This window comes from Scylla paramamosain, chromosome 18 (assembly GCF_035594125.1).
Source record: "Scylla paramamosain isolate STU-SP2022 chromosome 18, ASM3559412v1, whole genome shotgun sequence".
NCBI lineage: Eukaryota > Metazoa > Arthropoda > Malacostraca > Decapoda > Portunidae > Scylla > Scylla paramamosain.
The window spans coordinates 20,727,150-20,733,760 of NC_087168.1; the positions used below are offsets into that span (position 1 = coordinate 20,727,150).

Here is a 6,611-nt window from a genome sequence, read left to right on the forward strand (position 1 = left end):
ATTTCACTCGATACCAATAAAACTCTGGAGAAAGCTGCGCCCTTTTTTGTGACACCTCCCCGATACTTTTCCCACACCGTATAATGTAACGTAACAAAACTTTCCCTTGCACGCTGCTGTGGCTGACGCCTCCTCCTGACTTCTGGAAGCAAACTCCAGAAATTTAAGATTCGGAAAGAAAAATAAAGAACTGACGATAAAACTTTGAAGAAACAGAAAATAACCAAATAAACTGGTAAAGGCAAATGTGCAGAGCAAACAAGAAAACAACAACAGAGGCACACACAAAACAGATGCACATAACAACACTCGTAAATACATTAAGCGACAAGTGATGAGCGGCAAAACTTAGCCGGAACTTGCCACAAAAATGTCTGCCGTGCACTAGTGTGGGATCTGAGTGAGTGAGCTTCTCATGATCGGCAGGCATGAGGCGAGGGTTCTTCAGTGATATGTTATCCTGAAGTCCCTCTCCCTTCATCTAATACTTGATGGTCAATAACAGTTCTTCCTTTAACTAATATAAAATAAATGATGTCAATGTCGCCCTTCCATCAGCTAATATATATAGCGAACTGATTTCTCTATCGCTCTTCCTTCACATACATATATAATAGCTTATGTCTTCCTTTACCTTATACCTAATCCACTGAAGGACACTTGCTATATATTTCTTGATAGTTTTCTCATAATTCTTTTTTCCATATTTGTACAAAACAAGAGAGAGCAAAAAAGGACGTTTAAAATACATCATCATAAGCCATATTCTGTGACTTACAATACAGTACATGTTATCATTGTTCTCTCTTCATCTACCTACTAATATAAAATGTTTTTCTAGTACCAATAAGGCTCACAGTAAAAGACTTTAACTTTTAACTTAACCTGAAAACTTTTAATACATATAACATAATACATTATCTCCACTTCTTTTCGGTAAGTCTGTATTCAGTTGAAGGAGAAGCACAACCCACCCCATCTCACCACAACTCAGCCCGACTCAACACAGCATGTGGGGGGCGAAAGACACCAGCAGGAAAGAACAAAAATATTACGGCTATAAATACAAGAGTCGTGCGTGCGATCTAATAATTACGTAAAGAGGAAAATTTAACAGGGACGTGAGGTTGAGAAGGAGATAAAAGAGGCGGTGTTGTCGCTAAGTGATGCATCGTGGCACCACAAAAGTCATTACACGGTCTTTTATATTTTGCCGCTAATTCTTAAACTGACTCCGCAACTCTGTCTGCTTTTGCGCTTTTCATTCCTGTAGTAGTGACTGCAACAACAAAACAGGAACAAAAATGGAGACGATGATGATGATGAAAAGTGGATAACAATTATATCGATAACAGTATTAGTATTAGTATTAATAGTGGTGGTAGTAGTAGTAGTAGTAGTAGTAGTAGTAGTAGTAGTAGTAGTAGTAGTAGTAGCAGTAGTAGTAGTAGTAGTAGTAATAATAATAATAATAATAATAATAATAATAATAATAATAATAATAATAATAATAATAATAATAATAATAACAGCAACAACAACGACAACAACGACAACAACAAAAACAACAACATTTACATATTTTTAGTTCAAGGTCAAATCTTTAAAACAAGCATAAGATAAAAATCATAATGACAACACCAATAATAACAACAGAATAAATAATTAACAAAGCCAAAGAAAATATTCCATGAAACACCTTTTCTCCATTTTTTTTTTTCTTTTTCCCTTCGCTGTAATATTAAAACATAAATATTTCAGAACAACTTAACTCTCTCTTAACTTTCACGATACCCAAGAAAGACTAAGACATGAGTTCTAGACGCGCAGCAGCAACAACAACAACAACAACAACAACAACAACAACAAAAATAGTGATAACAATAATAATAAAAATCAACATAGAAACAGCAACAGCAGAATCAAGAGACATAGTGTTGATGGTATTAGTACTTCAGATCACCCTGCCCCTCACTCCCCCAAGCACCAGCCAAGACAGCACCGAGGCACCACAGAGGCGGGGCGTTGGCGGGTGCTGGAGGGCCGTCATTCACTCCTGAGAAGCACAGAGCTCCACCACCTGCCTTGAGGAGCAGCGTGAAAGCTTTCTTTGTGGCGGCGACGCGGCGAGAGGCAGCCAAGTGTCGGAAGGACCCTCAAGTTGCCGCCGCCGCCGCCGCCTCTGCCGCGCCCCCTTCTTTCCCTGACGCTATCCGCCGCCTCCCCGCCACCTCTGCCGCCTTCGCTCGCACCTCCTCTCCCTCGCCTCGCCCTTCCAGCGTGAACTAGCGACAAACTGTAGCTTTAATCCAGTGAAGAAATTCATTGAGATTATAATACGTGATTTTGTGTATAAAAGCGTTAAGTTTCATACAAGGAACCCAAGCAAGCAAGCACTGATTTTCTCTAGTTATTTTTCTTTTTTAATCTTACAAATGTATTATCGTATTATTACTATGATCATCGTATTTATCATTGGTTTTCCAGCTCATTAATTTCATAATAACCAGTAGGCACATCAGCAGCGATCGGAATTAAATAACTCAAAACTTAAAGGGGAAAATAAAATGTCTTCACGGGGAAAAAATATTCAGCGACAATCGAAAACATTTAACGTAACACTGACTTACTTATATGAATTAAATTTCTTGGTATTTCACACGTAACTTCATTTTTTTTCCTTTTTTTTTTTTTTGCAAACAGAATTTTTTATTATTTTTTTTCTTCTCTACTGGCTTTTTACTTTTCATTGTGCATAGTTACAAATACTCATCATCTGGCGTGGTAGGGATAAAAGTGAGTGTTTCTTTCTGCCTTCCGTGTGTAAAGGTTTTGGCGGTGTGTGTGTGTGTGTGTGTGTGTGTGTGTGTGTGTGTGTGTGTGTGTGTGTGTGTGTGTGTGTGTGTGTGTGTGTGTACTATGAATCCATGTGTGTATGTGTCTGTGCAGAATAATACATTAAAAACTATACTTAGATGTTTTCCTTATATGTAATTTCTTCCGAACTTCACTAAATATTTACATCACACATTTATCAACACATATACACATAAACAAATAAATAAACAAACAAATCACAAAATACCACTACAAATAAACAAATTACCTCATAAAACCAAATGAATCATAAGAAAATGCAAAAACACAAATAAACAGACGAGCAACAATGAAGAATCAAGTTAAAATTGGTCAAAACAATAACATGAAACACACGGGATGTAACTCACGCCACACTGATGCACAGATTAATGAGTTTGTGCATGAGACTGATGGGGAAGATAAATTGATTCATGCACGTCACCTCCTTCCCTATAATTCTCCGCATCAAGCAGCTTTAATGAATGAGCGCCCTGTTTTGCATCACCGCATGAAACAGTAGACGGGACAGATATGGAGATAATAAAAATAAAACATACAGTACACAGATTAGAAAGTAAAATAGCTGACAGTTTAGAAAAAATAGAACAGTAGACAGATTAGAAAAATATTAAACATTAAAAAAATAACAATTGACAAATTACAAAAATAAAACAGTTGGCAGATCAGGAAAATAGAACAGCAGATAGATAAAATAATATAATAGAATAAAACAGCGAATAGATTAAAAAAAAAAAACATCAGACATATTAGAAAAAATAAAGCAATATATATATTAGAAAAAACAAAAACAGTAGGCAAACTGAATGAGGGGATAAGATAAATAATACAATATAACATCCAACAGTGCACTAAAATATGTACCTAGAATATGACGGTATCTTTTACTCTAAGGGTGCCCTCCTACTCCTTCAGGTATTGGGCAGAAGACACATAGCGGAACTAACCAATGTTTGAGGTATATCTTTTGAGTAATGTTAATCTCATTTTCAGGGTGAGGTTAAAATAAATGAAAGTTAAAATGAACCTGAAATCTGAGAACTCGTAGTAGTAATAGCTGTAGTAGTAGTAGTAGAAGTAGTAGTAGTAGTAGTAGTAGTAGTAGTAGTAGTAGTAGTAGTAGTAGTAGTAGTAGTAGTAGTAGTAATAGTAGTAGTAGTAGTAGTAGTAGTAGTAGTAGTAGTAGTAGTAGTAGTAGTAGTAGTAGTAGTAGTAGGGACTGCTTCATGTAGGATTAGTCTTGCAGATTCCCATATTTTCTTACATTTCTTATTGTAAATAGTAGTAGTAGTAGTAGTAGTAGTAGTAGTAGTAGTAGTAGTAGTAGTAGTAGTAGTAGTAGTAGTAGTAGTAGTAGTAGTAGTGGTAGTAGTAGTAGTAGTAACAGCAACAATAACAATAATAATAATAATAATAATAATAATAATAATAATAATAATAATAATAATAATAATAATAACAATCTATCTTAACACCTCTCACAAATAAAAAGAAAAAAAAGAAAAAAGAAAAAAAAGAGCGGCATGTTATCTGAGAAACGCAGCCGAAACTGTACATAAATAGCAGCTTGGGCGAGGTGATGTTTATGCATGGAGGGCAGGGCGGCGGTAATGCCCCGGCGGGCGGCTCGGCTCTGCCCGCACCACCAAAAGTGTCGATTAAGCCTTTTTAGCAATTGTAATGACGTCAAGTAGGTCAGTGATGTGGATTTCTTTTATCGCAAATGTCACCAAGGTCGGTATTTCCCCGCCGCAGCGCCCATCAGGAGTCATCGGGAAGGCTCCTGAAACGGGTGTCACCTCCCACCACACCGCAGCGGCTCGCCACGCCCCGCCACACTTAGGCCTCTGTTCTGGTTCACACTGTTCTTTGATTAGAGCTGTTTTTTTCAAGCCCCAAAGATTTTTAGTTGAGTTATTGTGGGTGTTTTCAATTCCTCTGTGATGGTGCACGGTCCTTGATAACTACAGTCATGAGAACATCCCAGAAAACTCTAATGACTTTTACTAAAGCTGATACGTTTACAAATACAGTCGTAAATGTTTTGTAGCAGAAAAAGCACAAAATTCAAAGCCTCCGTGATAATAAAAAAAAAAAGTAAATAAAATAATAATAGTTATAACCTAAACATGCTGCTACTAATAATAATTATAATGAAAGGAGGCAATTTTCTTCAAGATGTACTTGTTGTAAAGTTATGGCTTGGTGCTACTGATGATTTTTTTTAACCCCTCAGGGTACGTTAAGACACCAAGACACCGCAGCAACACTTCACCGCTCGACCAAAGCGAACACGCACAAAAAAAAAAACAATCACTGCGAATACTCCAAAAAAATTACGCATATTTTTTCAGTAAACAAGAGGGAAAAATCATGAATCAATAAATCATAGAAACTTCATTTTTCTTTCAAGGTGGCGTACCATAATAGTGAAGACGTAAAGAGAATGAGACAAACCCCCGCTACCAGTTCGCCCCTAGATCAAAACAAATACCCACAAGAAAATATTAATTGTGACTACTCAAAAAATATTTTCCCGTAAAGCAAAATATTAAGCGGCAATAAACCACCCATGCTTCCTTTATTTTCCAGACGGTGTACTGATGGATAAGTAAGGAGAGCAAGCCATACCCCGCTACCAGATCGTTCCGTCCCGCCACGACCGCCGCTCTTCCAGTCTCACCGTCAACCCTGCCACTGGATCACCTAGCAAACTCCAGTATCCGTATATGCTTCACGAAGTAACCACCAGCACTAGTGAATATAAATGAATTAAAGATAAATAGATGAAAAATAAATTCTTTCGGTATCCTTCAGGGATTCAAGCTACCCCAGGCCCCTGGGTAAGTGACGCCCCTGGAAGGACATCTGCACACAGCCTGCCATGGTCTCGCCGGGCCGCCGCCGCAAGCCACGCTGCAAAATTGTTGCTGTGTCAGGCTTCAGCGTTGCTCTTTTTAACCTACTTTTAAAGGGGAAAGTTTTTAATGCTCTAAATATAGCCTTTTTAGATTATAAACATTTAGCGCACAGTAAAGACTTTAATGATAAGAGTTTTTTTTATTTGCTGCCACTAATTACAGCGCTTGACTTCTAATGTTTATTGATTCATCAGCATACTTTAAATGCAAGCGTAGTTTACAAGTGAGTAAGCATGTGCGCCTGCTTACGCAAGCCAGGAAGAAAAAAAAAAAAAGAATGGAAATTGGTCAGTATTATATGAAATGCGTGTATTCATTAATTAACCCGGGTGGGGGGAGGAGGAGGAGGAGGATGAGGAGGAGGAGGAGGAGGAGGAGGAGGAGGAGGAGGAGGAGGAGGAGGAGGAGGAGGAGGAGGAGGGAGGCTTGAGCGCCATCACAAGGTAATCTTTTTATATTGGTCAGTGGGTGAGGGAAAAAAATGGCCTTCACTGTGTCCTATTTTTCTTCTCTCTCTCTCTCTCTCTCTCTCTCTCTCTCTCTCTCTCTCTCTCTCTCTCTCTCTCTCTCTCTCTCTCTCTCTCTCTCTCCCTGCACTGTCAATATAGAGGCCATGTGCTCCGCCCAGTGACGTCATGCACTCACGTGGCTCCCGGAGTTTGTTTACTAGTAGTACTTTTTGTGGATAAAATACGCACGTGTTTGTTGCTTTTTTAAAACAAAGCTTTATTTTATATGTGTTTATTGAGCAAAAATGAACGAGCCAATAGTGTGTGTGTGTGTGTGTGTGTGTGTGTGTGTGTGTGTGTGTGT

General features: G+C 38.2%; 1 long non-coding RNA gene across 1 annotated transcript in view; it reads left to right on the top strand.

Annotated features, from left to right (window-relative positions):
• LOC135109410 (uncharacterized) overlaps positions 1-6,102 on the top strand; it is a 100,483-nt gene extending 94,381 nt beyond the window's left edge. Inside the window, exon 3 of the long non-coding RNA XR_010272697.1 lies at positions 5,470-6,102. This is a non-coding gene — a long non-coding RNA (uncharacterized LOC135109410). The remainder of the gene's footprint in view (positions 1-5,469) is intronic.
• The last annotated feature ends 509 nt before the right edge of the window (positions 6,103-6,611 follow it).